We start from the raw sequence: 10,735 nt of genomic DNA, 5'->3' as shown, positions 1-10,735 counted from the left end.
CCACTTTGGGTCAAATGTGAAAAAATATATTAATCTAAGAAAACTTAGCATTATTATAAAACATCTGTCACAAGTCTTCGTCTGTCTGAGTGGTGGCCTCTGTCACATCTGAACAAAACAAAAACAAATAATATTTTTTGACAGTTAGTATTTATAAACAACTTTAACAAATATACATGGGTAAAACAGACATTTGCATATATCTAATCCTTATAAAATCACAAATGAAGAAAACAAAACATGATACTAATCATGGATTTAATATTTTCTCCAAATGATTTATCATAAACTAAAATAAATAATTCGCATTCATGTTTATTTGTATGTAGACAGTCGTTCAATAGTAATTCATAGAGTATTTTTTCTAAGTCCCATTTCTTAAAATAAGACACTGAAGCCAACATTCACTGTTTATACCATCCAAACAATACATTAAGACTTACCATCACGTGCGAATGTAATCGAAGCTTGCAATGCATCCAGCTCCTGGGCAGTGTTATTCAGCATTTCTTTTTCAGCATCCAGCTGTTCTTTTAAAACAGAAATCTTTCTTTCGGCTGCACGCCTGAGCCGCACCTGCCGAACCAAGAGGTCCATTGCCTTGGCATGAAGTTGCAAGCACCTTGTATATAGATCCTCTCTGCTGACCCCTGGGTCCAAGCAGGCATACTGAAATTACAAAATATTTTGGATCATAACAAAATTAGAAAACAGTTATTCGCTTCAATCTATGCTGCCGCTACAATGTAATGTTTGTAGTGCCAGATCACAACAACAGCTGTATAAAAGTCTCAGCTTAACCTTGTGCCATCCTTTAAAAAACTTACGTTGATCACCCTGGGGACCCAAAAAGGCCCCAGTATGGCACAAGGGTTAACAGTGACTTATATGAAAGAGCAAACAAACAAACAAACAAACACAAGAAACACTAAACACAGCATCCTGCCCAGCTCTGTAACAGGTAATGTAGCGTAAAAACAAATTTTTCTACACTATAAATAAAATTTAAGAAATATTTGTTACTTACAGTTGATAGTTGAAATTCTTGACGCAATGATTCAACTTCAGGATCATTAATCCCAGCAAACTTCGTTGGGGAAGCATATGCCATTCTCTATTTATGATAAAGTATGAGGTTAATTAGTTACATTTTACACAACATTCAAACAATATACAAACATGAGAGCATCAAAGAGACTTTACTTACACATAAACATGTAGTTAGTTCACAATAATGATCAGTAATGCAATTACATTCATTCAAAAAACACAAAACATATATATAAATGGTAAATGGCCTGTATTTCTATATCGCTTTACTAGTCCCTAAGGACCCCAAAGCGCTTTACACATCCAGAATGAAGGTGTAAATTAGTCAATGTATGACATTAAGATAATGCTCACCAACTCTTGCTGTCTGCTGCTCAAATTTGCTTAAAGAAAAGGATTGAACGCACAACAAATCACAGCTATGTGAAAAATTACAATTATCCTCTTACGCTCTATAGCCACCAGTACTGTGGCTCAAGAGTTATGCAAAAACCTCCATGTATCACACCTTTCATGCAAATATCACGTAGTATCCACAGAAGCCTTATAATTTTAGCTAAATGGTCATATAAACCATTTCTAAAACTACCAAAGACAGCAGAAACAAGCATGATTGAAATAGCAGTTACTAAACTGCTTAAAATCTGCTAAACACACATAAACCAGCCAAAAATGTTCCACACTTCATGTATTTCATTATATTCATGTTGTGCTTTACTTGTAATAAGAAATCAGTGGCTAATTACCCGGCCTAGCTTTCACAGATTTCAGTCTTTCAAAAAAGACCACAAAATGGCTTAATGGCCCAAATTCACTAAAACAGAAAACCAAACCAAAGACTTTTCACCAGTACCCCTCCCACAAACAATAAAAAAATAACTTAAATACAAAGTAAATTCTGTTACTGAAATTTAAAATGTGGTTTTACACCAAAAATAAAATTCAATTTACAACAAATAAAACTTACCAAGAATTGCACAAGGGCAGGGTTTTTCAAAAATAATCTCTTGTGATGTTTGTTATAGTGGTCTAAAATAATGTCCTCGAATCCTCAGAATGTTAAAATCCAAAGCTCTCCTCTTCTCGTTTGCTAAAAGCAAAGTGGCTTAAAAACCAGTAGCACAGGTATTTATTGAAATCATGAGGGACATTCAAAAAACTTCAAATGATCTTTTGTCTCAGTCTAACCTTTTCAACAGTGTCACTTGCCCCCCCCTTGCTTGCCCTTCACACATGAAAACAAAAGACAGCCATTGATAGTCTCTGCCACCAACTGTCTCACCACACCTAATTCTGAATTAACAATTACCCAAAGTGACCTAAAACATGCCACTTTTGGGTCACTTTAGGTCACAGTCCCAGTGGGTGACAGCATATAAAAGTAAGAAAGCTTAGCAAGTACCTGATGCTGTCAAATCATAAGAAATTAGCAGAAATATCGTAAAACCAAAACAGTCAAATGAAAAAGCAGCATAAGCCAAAGTTCCTTCAGAAGTACAGTATCAGAGAATGGTGAAAGACTGTTGGAATAATTGGCAGTGGAGTTTATCGTGTGGTCTCTGTGTTTTTCTGTCAGTTAATCAGGCTGAATCTGCCAAACTGCGAGATCATTGAAAGGCCCACAACGAATAGACACAACGAAGGTTAAATCAATTTGGTAGCAAAAGACTGTTATTTAGCATCTTCATTGATGTCAATGACAAACAAAGAAGAATAGTTCATTCTGGTGAAAAACCAGCACGAGTTATCTACACAAATCTTCCATAGCTCTAAGGATTAACGGCAAGTCTTGTTCCTTACTGTTCATATTGAGCTTCTGTTTAATACATTGGCAGTGCAATAGCATAGTGTTTAGGTTTATATCAACAAAATACAGGAATCTTAATAGAACAACTAGAGAATGAGAAGAATACATAAATATGAAAAAATATATTTCAGCTTCTCCTCTCTGTTGTGTTGCAACATAGCCATTCGACATGGAAAATGAAGTAGCTTTCAAGAAAGAGAAAGCTTGAAAAACTTACAAACACTGACAATCAACTAGTGTACAGCTTTCAAGTGTAATTTATACATTTTAATAGTAATGTCTTTAAAACTATCAGTGACATTGAAAGGAGTTATTAGTTATTATCAAAACATCAAATTGTTCATAAAACATAAGTTCGCTTTTTTTTATTTTAAAGCCAAAATGACACCAGTGACACCACTAGTGTTTTATAAATCTTGATTCATAAACAATTATGTTAGAAACTTATTTCCTATTCACAATACTTGTTATTATTAAACATTTAATGTGAAAAAGTTTCATCCTCCTCTTAGTCTTCATACATCTCTTTTTTTAAACTTGTAGAGTTGTAGAATTTAAACTAATAACACATATACCATAAGGATGAATAAACAGTCAAAGAAAACCAAAATTTAAAACAGGAACATTTATTATAAAATATTTACACATCTGTCACAACACTTTGTCTGTCTGACTGGAGTCCTCTGTCACATATGTACAAAACAAACCAAAACAATATTTTTCACAGTTGAGTATTCACAGTATTTATAAAGCAATTGTAAAAAAATTGAGTAGTTAAAATCTTTATTCAGCAGTACACTAATTTCCATAGCTGTTGTCACCTTGGTTTCACAGCCTTACAACTTATTCATTTCAACAGTGTGACCTCAAGTTTGCCCCCCCCCGCTTCCCCTTCACACATGAAAACAAAAGACAGCCATTGATAGTCTCTACCACTAACTGTCTCACCACACCTATTTCTGAATTAAAAATTACCCAAAGTGACCTAAAACATGCCACTTTGGGTCAAATGTGAAAAAATATATTAATCTAAGAAAACTTAGCATTATTATAAAACATCTGTCACAAGTCTTCGTCTGTCTGAGTGGTGGCCTCTGTCACATCTGAACAAAACAAAAACAAATAATATTTTTTGACAGTTAGTATTTATAAACAACTTTAACAAATATACATGGGTAAAACAGACATTTGCATATATCTAATCCTTATAAAATCACAAATGAAGAAAACAAAACATGATACTAATCATGGATTTAATATTTTCTCCAAATGATTTATCATAAACTAAAATAAATAATTCGCATTCATGTTTATTTGTATGTAGACAGTCGTTCAATAGTAATTCATAGAGTATTTTTTCTAAGTCCCATTTCTTAAAATAAGACACTGAAGCCAACATTCACTGTTTATACCATCCAAACAATACATTAAGACTTACCATCACGTGCGAATGTAATCGAAGCTTGCAATGCATCCAGCTCCTGGGCAGTGTTATTCAGCATTTCTTTTTCAGCATCCAGCTGTTCTTTTAAAACAGAAATCTTTCTTTCGGCTGCACGCCTGAGCCGCACCTGCCGAACCAAGAGGTCCATTGCCTTGGCATGAAGTTGCAAGCACCTTGTATATAGATCCTCTCTGCTGACCCCTGGGTCCAAGCAGGCATACTGAAATTACAAAATATTTTGGATCATAACAAAATTAGAAAACAGTTATTCGCTTCAATCTATGCTGCCGCTACAATGTAATGTTTGTAGTGCCAGATCACAACAACAGCTGTATAAAAGTCTCAGCTTAACCTTGTGCCATCCTTTAAAAAACTTACGTTGATCACCCTGGGGACCCAAAAAGGCCCCAGTATGGCACAAGGGTTAACAGTGACTTATATGAAAGAGCAAACAAACAAACAAACAAACACAAGAAACACTAAACACAGCATCCTGCCCAGCTCTGTAACAGGTAATGTAGCGTAAAAACAAATTTTTCTACACTATAAATAAAATTTAAGAAATATTTGTTACTTACAGTTGATAGTTGAAATTCTTGACGCAATGATTCAACTTCAGGATCATTAATCCCAGCAAACTTCGTTGGGGAAGCATATGCCATTCTCTATTTATGATAAAGTATGAGGTTAATTAGTTACATTTTACACAACATTCAAACAATATACAAACATGAGAGCATCAAAGAGACTTTACTTACACATAAACATGTAGTTAGTTCACAATAATGATCAGTAATGCAATTACATTCATTCAAAAAACACAAAACATATATATAAATGGTAAATGGCCTGTATTTCTATATCGCTTTACTAGTCCCTAAGGACCCCAAAGCGCTTTACACATCCAGAATGAAGGTGTAAATTAGTCAATGTATGACATTAAGATAATGCTCACCAACTCTTGCTGTCTGCTGCTCAAATTTGCTTAAAGAAAAGGATTGAACGCACAACAAATCACAGCTATGTGAAAAATTACAATTATCCTCTTACGCTCTATAGCCACCAGTACTGTGGCTCAAGAGTTATGCAAAAACCTCCATGTATCACACCTTTCATGCAAATATCACGTAGTATCCACAGAAGCCTTATAATTTTAGCTAAATGGTCATATAAACCATTTCTAAAACTACCAAAGACAGCAGAAACAAGCATGATTGAAATAGCAGTTACTAAATTGCTTAAAATCTGCTAAACACACATAAACCAGCCAAAAATGTTCCACACTTCATGTATTTCATTATATTCATGTTGTGCTTTACTTGAAATAAGAAATCAGTGGCTAATTACCCGGCCTAGCTTTCACAGATTTCAGTCTTTCAAAAAAGACCACAAAATGGCTTAATGGCCCAAATTCACTAAAACAGAAAACCAAACCAAAGACTTTTCACGGGTAACCCTCCCACAAACAATAAAAAAATAACTTAAATACAAAGTAAATTCTGTTACTGAAATTTAAAATGTGGTTTTACACCAAAAATAAAATTCAATTTACAACAAATAAAACTTACCAAGAATTGCACAAGGGCAGGGTTTTTCAAAAATAATCTCTTGTGATGTTTGTTATAGTGGTCTAAAATGATGTCCTCGAATCCTCAGAATGTTAAAATCCAAAGCTCTCCTCTTCTCGTTTGCTAAAAGCAAAGTGGCTTAAAAACCAGTAGCACAGGTATTTATTGAAATCATGAGGGACATTCAAAAAACTTCAAATGATCCAATCACAGAAGCCAACAGGGGAGGGACTGTCACAAAGTAACCAGTGAAGTTACAATGCAATAAACAGTACTCAACACCTTTTTTCCCTTGACTAGTTAAAACCTTTATTCAGCAGTACACTAATTTCCATAGCTGTTGTCCACACCCTTGGCCTTGCCAAAAGACACAATCCAATCTTTTGTCTCAGACTCAGTCTCACCTTCGTTTCACAGCCTTACAACTTATTCATTTCAACAGTGTGACCTCAAGTTTGCCCCCCGCTTCCCCTTCACACATGAAAACAAAAGACAGCCATTGATAGTCTCTACCACTAACTGTCTCACCACACCTATTTCTGAATTAAAAATTACCCAAAGTGACCTAAAACATGCCACTTTGGGTCAAATGTGAAAAAATATATTAATCTAAGAAAACTTAGCATTATTATAAAACATCTGTCACAAGTCTTCGTCTGTCTGAGTGGTGGCCTCTGTCACATCTGAACAAAACAAAAACAAAGGGGGAAAGGTGAGGGGTTATACTTTTCTACATCACTGGTTGTTTGTTGTTGGCTTTAAACAAAATAACCAATAATTATTACAACAATTAAGCAGCATTACTCAATTTCTTCCTATTATATAAAAATGAAGCCAATATCTGGATGAGCTCTAATTACATGAATTAGCCGTGATATATGCCAATATGTCAATATGTATGAGAAATACAATATGTCAACATAATTTAAAAAACACAATCAATGAAGATTATTCCAGAGTCTCGGGCATGCCAGGGCATGTCAGGGTAAACTTCATTCAACTACAGAGGATACTTGCAGTCAAACTAAAAGAAGCTGTCAAAATGGACAGCAAAGTTGCTTTCATGTTTTAATTAAAAACAGTCTGGAAACACAACAAACAGTAGTCAAGACCTTTTTTCCCCTTTAGTAGTTAAAAGCTTTAATCGGCAGGGCACTAATTTCCACATCTGTAGTCCACATCTTGACCTTCTCAATAGACAGTTTTAACAGCTTCTCCCCCCCCCCCCCCGCTTCCCCTTCACACATGAAAACAAAAGACAGCCATTGATAGTCTCTACCACTAACTGTCTCACCACACCTATTTCTGAATTAAAAATTACCCAAAGTGACCTAAAACATGCCACTTTGGGTCAAATGTGAAAAAATATATTAATCTAAGAAAACTTAGCATTATTATAAAACATCTGTCACAAGTCTTCGTCTGTCTGAGTGGTGGCCTCTGTCACATCTGAACAACACAAAAACAAAGGGGGAAAGGTGAGGGGTTATACTTTTCTACATCACTGGTTGTTTGTTGTTGGCTTTAAACAAAATAACCAATAATTATTACAACAATTAAGCAGCATTACTCAATTTCTTCCTATTATATAAAAATGAAGCCAATATCTGGATGAGCTCTAATTACATGGATTAGCCGTGATATATGCCAATATGTCAATATGTATGAGAAATACAATATGTCAACATAATTTAAAAAACACAATCAATGAAGATTATTCCAGAGTCTCGGGCATGCCAGGGCATGTCAGGGTAAACTTCATTCAACTACAGAGGATACTTGCAGTCAAACTAAAAGAAGCTGTCAAAATGGACAGCAAAGTTGCTTTCATGTTTTAATTAAAAACAGTCTGGAAACACAACAAACAGTAGTCAAGACCTTTTTTCCCCTTTAGTAGTTAAAAGCTTTAATCGGCAGGGCACTAATTTCCACATCTGTAGTCCACATCTTGACCTTCTCAATAGACAGTTTTAACAGCTTCTCCCCCCCCCCCCCCCCCCCGCTTCCCCTTCACACATGAAAACAAAAGACAGCCATTGATAGTCTCTACCACTAACTGTCTCACCACACCTATTTCTGAATTAAAAATTACCCAAAGTGACCTAAAACATGCCACTTTGGGTCAAATGTGAAAAAATATATTAATCTAAGAAAACTTAGCATTATTATAAAACATCTGTCACAAGTCTTCGTCTGTCTGAGTGGTGGCCTCTGTCACATCTGAACAAAACAAAAACAAATAATATTTTTTGACAGTTAGTATTTATAAACAACTTTAACAAATATACATGGGTAAAACAGACATTTGCATATATCTAATCCTTATAAAATCACAAATGAAGAAAACAAAACATGATACTAATCATGGATTTAATATTTTCTCCAAATGATTTATCATAAACTAAAATAAATAATTCGCATTCATGTTTATTTGTATGTAGACAGTCGTTCAATAGTAATTCATAGAGTATTTTTTCTAAGTCCCATTTCTTAAAATAAGACACTGAAGCCAACATTCACTGTTTATACCATCCAAACAATACATTAAGACTTACCATCACGTGCGAATGTAATCGAAGCTTGCAATGCATCCAGCTCCTGGGCAGTGTTATTCAGCATTTCTTTTTCAGCATCCAGCTGTTCTTTTAAAACAGAAATCTTTCTTTCGGCTGCACGCCTGAGCCGCACCTGCCGAACCAAGAGGTCCATTGCCTTGGCATGAAGTTGCAAGCACCTTGTATATAGATCCTCTCTGCTGACCCCTGGGTCCAAGCAGGCATACTGAAATTACAAAATATTTTGGATCATAACAAAATTAGAAAACAGTTATTCGCTTCAATCTATGCTGCCGCTACAATGTAATGTTTGTAGTGCCAGATCACAACAACAGCTGTATAAAAGTCTCAGCTTAACCTTGTGCCATCCTTTAAAAAACTTACGTTGATCACCCTGGGGACCCAAAAAGGCCCCAGTATGGCACAAGGGTTAACAGTGACTTATATGAAAGAGCAAACAAACAAACAAACAAACACAAGAAACACTAAACACAGCATCCTGCCCAGCTCTGTAACAGGTAATGTAGCGTAAAAACAAATTTTTCTACACTATAAATAAAATTTAAGAAATATTTGTTACTTACAGTTGATAGTTGAAATTCTTGACGCAATGATTCAACTTCAGGATCATTAATCCCAGCAAACTTCGTTGGGGAAGCATATGCCATTCTCTATTTATGATAAAGTATGAGGTTAATTAGTTACATTTTACACAACATTCAAACAATATACAAACATGAGAGCATCAAAGAGACTTTACTTACACATAAACATGTAGTTAGTTCACAATAATGATCAGTAATGCAATTACATTCATTCAAAAAACACAAAACATATATATAAATGGTAAATGGCCTGTATTTCTATATCGCTTTACTAGTCCCTAAGGACCCCAAAGCGCTTTACACATCCAGAATGAAGGTGTAAATTAGTCAATGTATGACATTAAGATAATGCTCACCAACTCTTGCTGTCTGCTGCTCAAATTTGCTTAAAGAAAAGGATTGAACGCACAACAAATCACAGCTATGTGAAAAATTACAATTATCCTCTTACGCTCTATAGCCACCAGTACTGTGGCTCAAGAGTTATGCAAAAACCTCCATGTATCACACCTTTCATGCAAATATCACGTAGTATCCACAGAAGCCTTATAATTTTAGCTAAATGGTCATATAAACCATTTCTAAAACTACCAAAGACAGCAGAAACAAGCATGATTGAAATAGCAGTTACTAAACTGCTTAAAATCTGCTAAACACACATAAACCAGCCAAAAATGTTCCACACTTCATGTATTTCATTATATTCATGTTGTGCTTTACTTGTAATAAGAAATCAGTGGCTAATTACCCGGCCTAGCTTTCACAGATTTCAGTCTTTCAAAAAAGACCACAAAATGGCTTAATGGCCCAAATTCACTAAAACAGAAAACCAAACCAAAGACTTTTCACCGGTACCCCTCCCACAAACAATAAAAAAATAACTTAAATACAAAGTAAATTCTGTTACTGAAATTTAAAATGTGGTTTTACACCAAAAATAAAATTCAATTTACAACAAATAAAACTTACCAAGAATTGCACAAGGGCAGGGTTTTTCAAAAATAATCTCTTGTGATGTTTGTTATAGTGGTCTAAAATAATGTCCTCGAATCCTCAGAATGTTAAAATCCAAAGCTCTCCTCTTCTCGTTTGCTAAAAGCAAAGTGGCTTAAAAACCAGTAGCACAGGTATTTATTGAAATCATGAGGGACATTCAAAAAACTTCAAATGATCTTTTGTCTCAGTCTAACCTTTTCAACAGTGTCACTTGCCCCCCCCGTTCAGGGAAACGGGGTTGTCATGGTGGCACGTGGAGTTTCAATCACTCGCCAAAAAGCAGTAATCTGCTGTCACTCAAAATCAAAATGTCCAATATGTCCCAAAGGTCGCAGGCGTGATGAGACTCGAGCTCGGAAATGTTTGTTATGCCATTTGTCAGTAATGGTTAGAGTGCCACCTAGTGGAACGACTATAATCATGATTGAATGAGATGAAATGTTAGCTGGTGGTTGAATGCATGAATTCCATCAATGTGACATCAGATCGGACGTGCTGGTTGTAGGTGTTGGGCGTAGCTCGACGCGATGGGGTGCGAGGGCCCTCATAACGCTGCTTGCAGCTTTAATTATTATTAGGGCCCGAGCACTGAGAGTGCGAAGGCCCTATTGTATCTGCTCCGTTTCTTATTATTATTATTATTATTATTATTATTATTATTATTATTATTATTATTATTATTATTCAGGCGAAACAAGGGCCTTTTTGAG

The 10,735-nt window shown here is 35.2% G+C and overlaps 3 long non-coding RNA genes across 3 annotated transcripts; all 3 read right to left on the bottom strand.

Moving 5' to 3' along the window:
* Nucleotides 1-265: 265 nt before the first annotated feature.
* On the bottom strand, nt 266-2,247 carry LOC308394577. Its single transcript, XR_013971241.1, has 3 exons — nt 2,018-2,247; nt 1,028-1,114; nt 266-669 (listed from the first exon to the last, which is right to left on the bottom strand). It is a non-coding gene; the product is annotated as an uncharacterized lncRNA (long non-coding RNA).
* Nucleotides 2,248-4,117: 1,870 nt separating this feature from the next.
* LOC308394620 lies at nt 4,118-6,522 on the bottom strand. Its single transcript, XR_013971258.1, has 3 exons — nt 5,870-6,522; nt 4,880-4,966; nt 4,118-4,521 (listed from the first exon to the last, which is right to left on the bottom strand). It is a non-coding gene; the product is annotated as an uncharacterized lncRNA (long non-coding RNA).
* Nucleotides 6,523-8,246: 1,724 nt separating this feature from the next.
* Nucleotides 8,247-10,411, bottom strand: LOC308394570. Its single transcript, XR_013971240.1, has 3 exons — nt 9,999-10,411; nt 9,009-9,095; nt 8,247-8,650 (listed from the first exon to the last, which is right to left on the bottom strand). It is a non-coding gene; the product is annotated as an uncharacterized lncRNA (long non-coding RNA).
* Between the last annotated feature and the right edge of the window lie 324 nt (nt 10,412-10,735).

Source organism: Rhamphochromis sp. 'chilingali' (assembly GCF_963969265.1).
Source record: "Rhamphochromis sp. 'chilingali' genome assembly, chromosome: 1".
Taxonomy (NCBI): Eukaryota; Metazoa; Chordata; class Actinopteri; order Cichliformes; family Cichlidae; genus Rhamphochromis; species Rhamphochromis sp. 'chilingali'.
Note: the sequence above shows the minus strand (reverse complement) of the source record. Positions and strands in the feature narration are given on the sequence as shown.